The 12,316-nt window shown below is 39.8% G+C and overlaps 1 pseudogene; it reads left to right on the forward strand.

Annotated features, from left to right (window-relative positions):
• The first annotated feature begins 11,239 nt into the window (after window positions 1-11,239).
• On the forward strand, window positions 11,240-11,733 carry LOC125911652 (peptidyl-prolyl cis-trans isomerase A-like; annotated as a pseudogene).
• The last annotated feature ends 583 nt before the right edge of the window (window positions 11,734-12,316 follow it).

A 12,316-nucleotide genomic window follows, 5' to 3' on the forward strand; every position in this document is an offset into this window, starting at 1 on the left:
GTGGCAATGAGAAAGAATGAAATATGGCCTTTTGTAGCAACGTGGATGGAACTGGAGAGTGTTATGCTAAGTGAAATAAGCCATACAGAGAAAGACAGATACCATATGTTTTCACCCTTATGTGGATCCTGAGAAACTTAACAGAAACCCATGGGGGAGGGGAAGGAAAAAAAAAAAAAGAGGTTAGAGTGGGAGAGAGCCAAAGCATAAAGAGACTCTTAAAAACTGAGAACAAACTGAGGGTTGATGGGGGGTGGGAGGGAGGGGAGGGTAGGTGATGGGTATTGAAGAGGGCATCTTTTGGGATGAGCACTGGGTGTTGTATGGAAACCAATATGACAATACATTTCATATATTAAAAACAAAAAATAAAAAACAAAAAAATCTAACCTAGCCACATTTGTCTATTATCCCTTTACATACACTGATTTTCTTCAAAGTGTTTCTCATCACTTAATATTGTTACGCGTTTAATTTTTATTTGTTTATTGTCTCTCTCCCACTAAAATATAAGATACAAGAGGTTAGTGCCAGCCATTTTTTTCATTGTTGTATATTTCATGCTAAATCAGGGTTTCTTACATAAAAGGAGCTCTATCACCACCTGAATGAATGAATGAGTGAATGAGTGAGTGAATGAATGAGTGAGTGAATTTTAGTTGCTCTTTAGCAGTGTGGCCCTCTTTCAGCTGTTACTATCACCACAAATCCAATTTCCACTCACACACCTCATTTTCAGATACACAGTAGCACCCACCTCGTCACTCTCCATCAATTAAGCTTTTGCTTCCCTTATCTTAACAGCTCCAAATGAGGCAGTGTGCCTCCTGAAAGGTGATACTCTGTCGTGGCTTTTTTTTTTTTTTTTAAGTTGAGAGAAGTGAAAAACAAAGGTCAACTCGAAACCAGTCTTGGAGCCTGATGGGGAGGAAGAAGAACACAGTGGCCTTTGAGCACCTGGGCGGAGACCAGCCCCCATGGTAGATGCTTCCCAGTTCTTGCTTCCAGGAAGAACTCCCAGGCTCTCAGAACTTCCAGTCCTCCACTTCTCTCTGGTACCTGGGTTCGCTTTGGGCCTGAGCAGCACCTTCAGAAAGAGCATTAGTGTAGTTAAGAGTTGGACAGCCTTGGGTCCAAAGCCAAGCTCTAACCCCATCAGGTCCAACATTGAAAGTGAGGTCACATTCATTAATTCAACATTTATGGAGTGCTTTCTATGCACAACCCCAGACTAAGTGATGGAAAAACATCCACAAGATAAATGTTATAGAACGCTATCTCTGGGAGTTTATAATCTAGTGGGAAAGATAGGCATAAGTTCATAATCTCTTGGTTACAATTGTAGTAAACTCCCTGTTGAAGAAGCCACTTGTTCTGTGATGGTTGATATCAGTCCCTAGACTGTAGGATAGGAAGGAAATATTTCTGACATATAATTGAGCTGGAACAAAAAGGATAAGAGTTAACCAAAACTTGGTCAAAAGGCAGGAAGGCAAAGAGAGTGTGCAGGTTGAGCACGGGAGATGCTTGGATTATTTAGAAACACGGACCAAGATCAGAGTAGCCAGTACACAGTGAGCAAGGTGGAAACCAATAGAAGGGAGGCAAGGACAAAATGGTACACGGTGGGCCAAATTTAGGACCTCAGTATGGTGCTAAGGACAATGGGAAATTAATGAAATACTTTAGCAAGGGAAGGACAGCAGGGCATAATCAGTTTTGCATTTTGTAATGATTTCTCAGGTCTCTGTAGAAGATGGGTTATTAGAGAGCAAGTGTGGAAAAGAGGGTCAACCAGGTAGTAAGTACTACAAGATCCAACTAAAAACTAATGACTCCTTGGACTAGAGTGCTAATAAAGATGGAGAGAAGCAGATGGACTTGAGAGATATTTAGGAGATAAAGTCACTAGGCTCCGGATGGATTGGACATGAGCAGTGAGGGAGGAGAGTGCCTCCAGGAAGACTCTTGACTTTCTTTTTTTTTTTCCAAGTCTGGTTATTTATTTTGAGAGAGAGAGAATGCAAGCAGGGGAGGGGCACAGAGAGGAGAGAGACACAGAATCCCAAGCAGGTTCTGAAATCCATGTTGAGCCTGATGTGGGGCTCAATCCCAGGAGTGTGAGATCATGACCTGAGCCAAAATCAAGAGTCAGACGCTTAAGTGACTGAGCCACCCAGGCACCCCAACTCTTGGCTTTCTAATTTGAGCAACTGAGAAGATGCTGCTACCTTCACTGAGATAAGATCCATTGGGCCCAGAGCAGGATGAGGGGAAATATCATAACTGTGATTTTGGACATTGTGACTTTGCACTGGCAACAACTTATTGCCTGTGAGTCTTGAGCTGATGTGTGCGACGGTGAGGACCTTGTATCCTAAAGAGTGACTGTATAGCCTGGACCGTGGCCCAGCAGAGCAAGTGCTCAGCAATGTTACTTCCCTTTCCCTTCTTACCACCAGCTTTTGGTCATTAATTCATTCCGTACCTGTCAAGCAGTCACCTAGATACATGAGTGAACTCCTGAGGTCCCTGTTGTGTTGGGGTATACTTTCTAGAAGGATAGACAGATGATAAAATAAGCAGACAGTAAGTATTCTAGCTAAACTCTAGGAAGATGAATAGAGCAGGTTAAAGAAGAGAGATGGGTGCTGTTTTATGTAGAGTGGTCAAGGCGTCTCTCTGGGAAGGTGACAGTTAAGCACAGACCCAAGTGAAATGAGGAAGCCAGCTTAAATGCAAGGATTCAGAAGAGGGATCGAGGCAGAAGGGACACAAAATCATAAAGACTCTGATGGGCCTTTGCTTGGCTTGTTCTAGGAGCAGACAAAGACCTGTGTGACTGGAAGCCAGTAAGCAAGGGGGGCCTGGTAGGAGTTGATGCTAAACAAGTGGCCAGGGTTCATTCATACAAGGTGAGCACTTTGGCATTCACTCAGAAGCCATTGGAGGACTATGAGCTGGTGAGTGACAAAAGCCGTGTTCTGCAGGACAGAAAGGTTTAGCCTATGACAGATGAAGAAGTCTTCAACAGAACCAGCTCTTTTTTTTTTTTTTCTATTTCTACCTCGAGTCAGTGAATGAATATAAAACAGCTGTAGAATCCAATTAATTTTTTTAAATGACATTTATGGAGCATTTTCTATGAATCTCTTGCAGAGCCTTTTACATGTTACAAGTGGTTCAGATAGCAGCCTTCTTGTGGGCGATTAACCACCTGCCTAACATGCTTGTAGAGTATTTAATTTGGTGTTCATATCAACCTTGGAAGTGGATTTGACTACCTCCCTTTCGCAGATGAGGAAACTGAGGGTCAGAGAAGTTAAATAACTTCTGTAAAGTGCCAGTAAATAACAAATGGTGGAGTCAGGATTCACCACATGTGAATGGAAGCCCAAGGCTTTCAGACTCCAAGTCCATACTGCTTCCATGGCTTCATGACAAGGTGGCACCTGACTATCCCCATGAACATGTTTTATATTGAAAGGAAAGGATCTGAAAACAAACAAATGACCAACCAGCACAAAGTAAGTTCACATTTCAAAAAAAAAGTGCATCACTGACAATGAATGGAGAGAGAAATTTTCAAGCACAGAAGTGGAGAAAGCCTTCCCACCAGAAAGGATGGCAGAGTATACATATACTGTTTAAGGACCCATTAAACTGTCCTTACACTCATATGTTCACACACACATATGGGCTGTGGCCCTACGTAAGATCAGGTAAGGTACTATGTTTTAAAAGACGCTCCATCTATTCTACTATACAGCCAGGATGGAAAATGTTATTATCTATCAGTTGTCAAACTGTATCATCCACATTCTTGGCCACCTTCTCCTTTGTTGGGTCACCTGTGTGGGGCTGGGGGGTATACAAGATAAATAGTAATCCAGGTGATTGGAACGCTGGCAGCACAATAACTGCGCTCTCTGACAACCACCTGAATCACAACACAACAAATTGTAGCAATGGTCATATTTGCCTGAGGCAACCATTGTGCCTACAGGCAGGAAAAAAGTCAAAGGCAGGGTAAGTGTTTAAAAGAAAAGGCTGCCAGAAGTTAACCAGAGTGGAAAAAGCCATGACCCAGCAGAGCTCAATAGGGACTTTGAGGGGCCTTCTGATTTCTAATCTGCCCAGTCAGGGGGAAAAAAAAAAAAAAAAAAAAAAAAAAAAAAAGGAGTATCCATTACTACAAACAGGAAGTATGGAATTCATAGAAGTTCAAACATTCTCAGAAAAAAAGAACTACCTCTTTTCAGAGTTTCCATTTTCCAAGTGGTTTCTAAGTGCTTTTAACATGTAGGGCAATAACTTGGGCTTTTTTTTTTTTAATAGTGCAGAGCTAATTACCAGACGTAGCTGTACTGCAAGCACTTAATGCCTACATAAAACATGGGGCCATAATGAAGATAATTGAAAGTATGACTTTCATCAATATTTAATTAGCATTTGGTGCTAACTCATTATTTCGGTACAATTAATTTGACATCTTGCTATAAGTCCTGAACAGATTTCAATCCAGAGGGCTGTTTTATTGGCGAGACATGTGTAACATCACACATGCCCCTGCCCAGAGGAAACAATATGAAATATGGGGGGATGATTGACAGTTTAATCTAGTTCTGAATCGCGAAGCCTAATATATTAAAACCAAATAAGCATGTTTACTTAGCAAGGCAAATCCAGTATTAATGAAACTCCTGGCCTTGCTCGCCAGTCAGGGATAGAACCCCACTGTTTTAGGTCAACTTTCTGGGGTATCATCTGTTGCAGTAATAGGAGAAACATTCAGAGTAAGAGCACTCTGTTGGTCACCTCCAATCCAAAGTTTAATAACCCACCCACTTGAACCATCTAAGAAGCTCAATGTATTGTCCTGCTAAAGACAAGGGAGTCCACAGCAGGAAGGGAGAGGCCAGGATCCAGGGATCTGGGTTTTACGCTGGTCCTACAACATAACCACTTATTAGCCTTTGGGTAAGTCCCTGAAAGTTCCTGCGGCTCAGTTTATGTATGTGTGAAATGGTAAATAAGCCCCATTAAATCAGTGTCCCTCAAACTATCTGTGGTAAAAGGGCCAGTTTTGTGTCTTACATTTTGTTTTTTCTTATTTTCCAGTGGTTGTGAATTGATATGTCCTTAAAATACAATTTTAAAAAAATGAACAGAAAAATACTATGTTCCCAAACACTGTTCTGGGCACTGATGTGATGAAATAGCAAATAAAAACACAAACAAATTTCCTGAGTCCATTAACCTTATATTCTAGTGGGAAGAAGAAAAATAGCAAATAAGAAAACCAATAGAGAAAAAGAGAAGTGGGGACAGTGATAAGAGATGGGAGGAAGGAAAGCAGGTAACATGCCAGAGAGTGATAGGGCAGGATGGGTTGTGTTCACAGCAGGGGAGGGGGGGGAGGTAGGAGGAGGGGAGGGGGTCCTCTGAAGGGAGGCTCTGAGGCAAAGACTGAAAGTTGAGATTGGATGGCAAGAGGAGCCAGGTATGCCTGCCCCCTGGAGAGGAGCGCTCTAGGCATCTTAGTGCCAATTCCTCACCAGGCACCAGCACTGAGAATAGGGTTGCAAAGATTGATTTGATATAGCTCTCACCTCTGAAAAGGTCATTTTCTAATTAATACTCATAAATAATTAAAACATTTTAATGTAAGGGATTTGGGTACTTTATTGACCTCTCGACGTGACTAACTGCTCAAAAAAATTATTAACAGATAACACCTTTATTGAATACCTGCTGTGAGCCAGGACTTCTTCAAAGCAATTTTCATAGATTTCTAGACTCTATATGGCAGGTTTCATGATGATGATGAGTATATTGTTACTATTTAATAGTTAAAAAGGCACAGAATAGGTAATTTGCCCAAGTCAGTTAGCAAGTGTAAGAGGCAGAAATTAAACCTTGTAGTCCTTTGCCAGGCTCTAGACCTTTGGTATTATACTGAAACTACTCTTTTTTTTTTTTTTTAACGTTTATTTATGAGAGAGAAAGAGACAGAGCATGAACGGGGGAGGGGCAGAGAGACAGGGATACGGAATCCATAGCAGGCTCCAGGCTCTGTGCTGGAGCACGGGCACCCCTATACTGAAACTACTCCTTATGGTGTTCTTAAAAATGTTTTCCTATACAGAATTCAGAGATCAATATGTTTTTTAAAAGGTTACTCTTTTTATTTTGTAATTATAAATATTTTTCTATGCCAATATTCAGTTCAATTATTTTGCAAATGGTAAGTCATATACTCTATACAAAAATAATTTATAACTTCAAAAAAGAGTAGAAAAATAATAAAAAGACATATAAAATAAAGCCCCGATTTTTAATTCTTAGGTTTAATAGATGTATAATTACTCCTCAAAATTGCTATAATGCTTTCTATACTCTTATTCTCAACTTTTGTATGTATCTGTTGTGGATCAGTGAATATTTGTGGACCATACTTGAGGGGCACTGCTTTAGACTTCTCTCAGGAAGAACTAAGAAAAAAACAGATTTTATTTTTTTATTATTCTCTAAATATTTATTTTTGAGAGAGAGAGTAACAGCACGTGAGTGGGGACAGGGCAGAGAGAGAGGAAGGCAGAGAATCTGAAGCAGGCTCCTGAGCTGTCAGCACAGAGCCTGATGCGGGACTTGAGCCTAAATGGGATGCAAACAAGTCGGATGCTTAACTGACTGAGTCACCCAGGCACCCCAGGAAATGAAGAGATTTTAAAACAATATGAGGAAAAAGTAAAATTACTCCAATTATGAGAGGCTACTTCTGAGAAAAAAAGGCAGCAATAGCATTCGGATATAGGGAGGAGACTGGCTTTTCTTAGGATTTAAGTAAGAAACAACAGTGATCCCTAATTTTGAGTTAGTCACCCCTCTGAGACTTCTTGGGCCACACATTCAAGAATAACACACTTACTTTATGATGAATTCTATAAACAGAAGGGGAATCAACTAACTGGACAAATTGAGAAGCTAATAGTATGTATGACGTATGAAAGGCTTTGAAAAGCAGAGAGACGTTTGCTTTATAATATCCAAAGATGGATGCTGTGTGTGAAACAATTTTGTTGAGGTTAAACTGACATAAAATAAACTGCACATGTTTGAGGTGCACTTTATGATAACTTTTGACATGAACATACCTATCAGCCCCAAAAGTTTCCTCCTGCCATTTTAATCCCTCCCTCCTTCCCTGCATTCCCTCCCCTCTGCCCCATCTCCCAACCCCAGATGACTGTGGTTCTACTTTCAATACCATAGATTAGTATTCATTTCTAGAAATGTGTGATTGGAATCAAAAGCATATAACTTTTTTTAATCTGGCTACTTTAAACAATTTTTTTTTTAATGTTTACTCATTTTTTGAGAGAGAGAGAGAGACAGACAGAGCATGAGTGGGGGAGGGGCAGAGAGAGAGGGAGACACAGAATCTGAAGCAGGCTCCAGCCTCTGTCAGCACAGAACCCGATGCGGGGCTCAAACTCATGAAACATCAGATCATGACCTGGCCAAAGTTGGACGCTAAACTAACTGAGCTGTCCAGGTGCCCCTTGAATAATTATGTTGATATTTATCCATGTTATTATATTTATATATAACATATTATATATAATAATTCATATATATATATAAATACAAGTCCTTTATCAGTTATATGCTTTTCAAATGTGAATATTTTCTCCCACAGAGGTGTGGCTTTTCATTCTCTTAATGGTATCTTCCAAAGACTAGACATTTATAATTTTTATGAAGTCCAACTTATTTTTCACTTTATGGATCATGCTTTTAGTGGGATATCTAAGAAAACTTTAACTCAAAAGCACGAAGAGTATCTTATGTTTTCTTCTATAAATTTTATAGTTTTAGGTTGTACATTTTGGCATATGATCCGTTTTAAGGTAAGTTTTGTATATAGTGTGAGGCATGCATGAAAGTTCATATATTTTTAAAATTTTCTTTAATGTTTATTTATTTTTGAGAGAGAGAGACAGAGCATGAGCAGAGGAGGGGCAGAGAGAGAGGGAGACCCAGAATCCAAAGCAGGCTCCAGGCTCTGAGCTGTCAGCACAGACAGAGCTCAACATGGGGCTCAACTCACAAACAGAAAGATCATGACCTGAGCCAAAGTAGGACTGCTGACTGAGCCACCCAGGCACCCCATAAATGGAAGTATTTTCTTAAATTTAATTTGATTGTTGGCTACTAGTATGTAAAAATACAACTAACTTTAAAAAATATTCTCACTCACCATCTGTCCAAGAACACTAAACGGAGTTCTCAAAAGATGATAGATATTAGAAAAGGCAATTGACTTTGCGAAAGAAGATGGTTCGCAGGAGTTGTCATGGAGAGACCTAAGTTACTGACTGTCTTTTCCCTGTGCCCAGAACAATGGCCAGGGGTGCCTGGCAGCCCTGGATATGTTGGAAATGACCCCATGGATAAGAACTGCTTACTTCCACTGGGGAGATCAACTTAATGCAGTGTTAGTTGTTATCCCTGTTAATGGAACTGGTGCGGAGTGTTCTGAGGAGCCTTGGGCTAAATACTGAGTTCAAAAGGCAGCAAGAAGATGGAAAGTGAGGTCTTGAGAGCACACAACCAATTTGAGCAATTCTGGCCCTCGTGTAGAGAGTTCTACATCTCAAGAGGAGGGAGTCCTGGGCTGAAATCTTTTTGCTAGAATAACCAGCTCAGTGAGAACAGCTTCAGCTATCATCCTGATTAGCAGAGATACCAGCTCCCCAGTTACTTAATGCTCTCAAGTTGTGGGTGCCTGAAGAGTATGGAGGAGGCTGAGAGTCAGAGTCTTACAGGTAGGGTACAACAGTCTGAGTCAGCAGAGGACTGGGCTGCTAGCGATGTGGCCAAAATAGCAGTAGGATCAACCATTGGACATATCATGCCATCGGAGGGATGTGGCTGATTCTGTTGAAGCAGTCATAAGCAGGGAACACCTATTTATTTTGTTTTGTTTTATTTTATTTTATTTTATTTTATTTTATTTTATTTTTATAAAACTTTTTACCTTAATTCCAGTATAGTTAACATACAGTGTTTTATTAGTTTCAGGTATACAATATATGATTCAAGAATTCTATACATTACTCAGTGCTCATCATGATTAGTGTACTCATAATCTCCTTTACTTATTTCACGCATCCACCATGTACCTCCCCTCTGGTAACCACCAGCTGGTTCTCTAAACTTAAGAGCCTATTTCTTGGGGTGCCTGGGTGGATCAGTCAGGTAAGTCTCAGACTTCAGCTCAGGTCATGATCTCACAGTTTGTAGGTTTAAGACCCGTGTCAGGCTCTGTGCTGACGGCTCAAAGCCTAAAGCCAGCTTTGGCTTCTGTGTCTCCCTCTCTCTCTTTCTGCTCCTCCCCTGCTTGCGTTCTGTGTGTGTGTGTGTGTGTGTGTGTGTGTGTGTGTGTGTATCTCTCTCAAAAATAAATGAACATTAAAAAAATTTTTTAAAAAGAGTCTATTTCTTGGTTTGTCACTCTCTTTTTTTTCTTTGCTCATTTGTTTTGTTTCTTAAATTCTATATATGAGTGAAATCATATGGTATTTGTCTTTCTCTGACTTATTTCACTTAGCATAATACTCTCTTAACTCTATCCATGTTGTTGCAAATAGCAAGATTTCCTTCTTTTTTATATATCTTCTTTACCCATTCATCTATCAATGGACACTTAGGCTCCTTCCATAATTTGGCTATTGTAAATAATGCACCTATAAACATAGAGCTGCATGTGTCCCTTTGAATTAGCATTTTTGTATTTTGGGGGTAAATAAACAGTAGTGTGATTCCCTGGATGGTAGAACAGTCCTGTTTTTAACTTTTTGAGCAATCTCCATACTGTTTTCCACAGTGGCTATACCAGTTTGCAAAATTTGAGGACATACCAAAAAGACTCAGAAATAGAGATAAACAATATTTAAGTTTACATTTTAAAAATAAAAATTAATTAAAATAATCTATGGCAGGGGTACCTGGGTGGCTCAGTCGGTTGAGTGTCAGACTTCAGCTCAGGTCATGATCTCATGGTTCATGAGTTTGAGCCCCACATCAGGCTCACTGCTGTCAGTCTGTCAGCACAAAGCCCACTTCCGATCCTCTGTCCTTCTCTCTCTGCCCCTCCCTTGCTTACACTCTCCAAAAAATAAATAAATATTTTTGAATAAGTAAATAAAATAAAATAGCCTATGACAAACAAAATATCAAAAATTTAAATGGATGGGAATGCAAGCTGGTGCAGCCACTCTGGAAAACAATATGGAGGTTCCTCAAAAAACTAAAAATAGAACTACCTTATGACCTAGCAATTGCACTACTAGGCATTTACCCACGGGATACAGGTATGCTGTTTCGAAGGGACACATGCACCCCCATGTTGATAGCAACACTATCCACAATAGCCAAAATATGGAAAGAGCCCAAATGTCCATCGATGGATGAATGGATAAAGAAGATGTGGTATATATATACATTGGAGTATTACTCGGCAATCAAAAAGAATGAAATCTTGCCATTTGGATGGCACTGGATGGAACTGGAAGGTATTATGCTAAGCGTGGATGGAACTGGAAGGTATTATGCTAAGCGAAATTAGTCAGTCAGAGAAAGACAAATATCATATGACTTCACTCATATGAGGACTTGAAGAGACAAAACAGATGAACATAAGGGAAGGGAAACAAAAGTAATATAAAAACAGGGAGGGGGACAAAACAGAAGAGACTCATACATATGGAGAACAAACTGAGGGTTACTGGAGGGCTTGTGGGAGGAGGGATGGGCTAAATAGGTAAGGGACACTAAGGAATCTACTCCTGAAATCATTGTTGCACTATATGCTAACTAATTTAGATGTAAATTAAAAAAAAAAAAAAAAGAACTTAAATGAAGACAATGTCATATTGAGTTCTATTGGAGCTTGAGGTAAAAAGAAAAATGTGCCCCCTATATCCATGTTTTTATCTATTTTTTAACGGCTAGTTTTTTCCCAGAATATTAAAGTAGTTGAAAAAGTATTGAAAAATTTAAAAGTATGTGTATTAAAATTTTAAATATTGTTTTAATTATAAATATTTTTTTACACTAAAATAATTTATTATAATCTAACTTTAATTGAAGCAGGCTCATCAATAATATTTTCAAAATCTACTTCTGGAGCTTGCAGACGCCACCATCTCAGAGCCACCCATGCCACCCAGACATGGTCAACTCCACCGTGTTCTTTGACATCACCAGGAATTGCAAGCCCTTGGGCCACATCTCCTTCAAGCTGTTTGCAGACAAAGATTCAAAGAGTGCAGAGAACTTTTGTGCTCTGAGCACTGGGAAGAAAGGATTTGGTTATAAAGTTTCCTACTTTCACAGGATTATTCAAGATTTATGGGCCAGGGTAGTGACTTCACATGCCATAATGACACTAGCGGTAAGTCCATTTACAGGGAGAAACTGGATGATGAAAATTTCATCTTGAAGCACACGGGTCCTGGCATCTTGTTCATGGCAAATGCTGGACCTAACATAAACGGTTTCCAGTTTTTCCTCTGCACTTCTGAGACTGAGTGGTTGGATAGCAATCATGTGGTCTTTTGCAAGGTCAAAGAGAGCATGAATATTATGGAAGCCATGGAGCAATTTATGTCCAGGAATTGCAAGACCAGCAAGAAGATCGCCATTGCTTACTATGCACAGATCTAATAAATTTGACTTGTGTTTAACTTAACTAGCAGATTATTCCTTCTGTAGCTCAGGAGAGCACCCCTTCACTCCCATCTGCTTGAACTATCTTATAATCTCTGTGCTCTTGCTGCAGTTCTATGGGTTCCATATTTTCCTAAGTCCCCCCCAAATCTAGCTGGATTGCAGAGTTAAGTTTGTGATTATGAAGTAAAAACTAAATAAGGATAATAAAAGACAAAACTAAAAATCTAATTCTAGGAAAAAAAGACATTAAAATGTATAAAAATATGGGTAAATGGGGGGACACACTTTTCCTTTTGCTTCGGGTTCCAACATGTTTCAATATGGAATACTTCCTGAGAATAAAACCACGTGAAGAAAAACAAGACAGAGAGATGTCAGGGCAAGGAGAGAGGTGAAGAACCAGAGAGAGAGCCACAGAAAGGCTAACATCCTTTGCACGTGTGCAGCTGACTGCATCAGAAGCCAGGTCTGTACCTGGACTTCTCAACTTTGTGTGCATTAGTTTCTGTTGTTTTCATTGTGTGATTTGTGTTTCTGTCACTTGAAATTCAAAATCCATGTTTAATCAGGGGCTTTG

The sequence above is a fragment of the Panthera uncia genome, assembly GCF_023721935.1.
Source record: "Panthera uncia isolate 11264 chromosome C1 unlocalized genomic scaffold, Puncia_PCG_1.0 HiC_scaffold_3, whole genome shotgun sequence".
NCBI lineage: Eukaryota > Metazoa > Chordata > Mammalia > Carnivora > Felidae > Panthera > Panthera uncia.